Here is a 441-nt window from a genome sequence, read left to right as displayed (position 1 = left end):
TTCTGTAATTTACATTCTGCTCTCTTCGTTTTTGACATTGTTTTCTGCAGACCCTCTCTCAAATTTGGGGCTAGGTTCAGATTCTTAGGATACTTGTTCTCGCTTCCAATTTAAAAATTATGTATTGAAAACTATTTTCATGGCTATTTGACTCTAAAAGCAATTGTTCATAATTAAGGAAAATTTACCCTTGTAGGAATTCACAGCTCTGAAGAGAAAGTTCTCTTTCCCAGTGGTTTAATAAATAGGCTTTTGTGAGAATTCTCTACTGGAATATTTCTTATGATTAAAGGACCAAAGACTAAGAGTCTGTTATTGTTGGTGCAGCTCTGCATTGAACATTTTAGAAAACTAACTTGTAGCCTTTTTTGGTAATGAGTATTTAGAACAATACTTTTTTTTTTTTTTTAAAGGGCCCCTCTCTCAGGACTCAGAGAAATG

The 441-nt window shown here is 33.6% G+C and overlaps 1 protein-coding gene across 1 annotated transcript in view; it reads left to right on the top strand.

Moving 5' to 3' along the window:
• The window catches only part of ECHDC1 (ethylmalonyl-CoA decarboxylase 1), a 15,045-nt gene that overhangs the window by 11,093 nt on the left and 3,511 nt on the right, over window positions 1-441 (top strand). The window lies entirely within an intron of this gene.

Source organism: Myotis davidii, unplaced genomic scaffold (genome assembly GCF_000327345.1).
Source record: "Myotis davidii unplaced genomic scaffold, ASM32734v1 scaffold147, whole genome shotgun sequence".
NCBI lineage: Eukaryota > Metazoa > Chordata > Mammalia > Chiroptera > Vespertilionidae > Myotis > Myotis davidii.
Note: the sequence above shows the minus strand (reverse complement) of the source record. Positions and strands in the feature narration are given on the sequence as shown.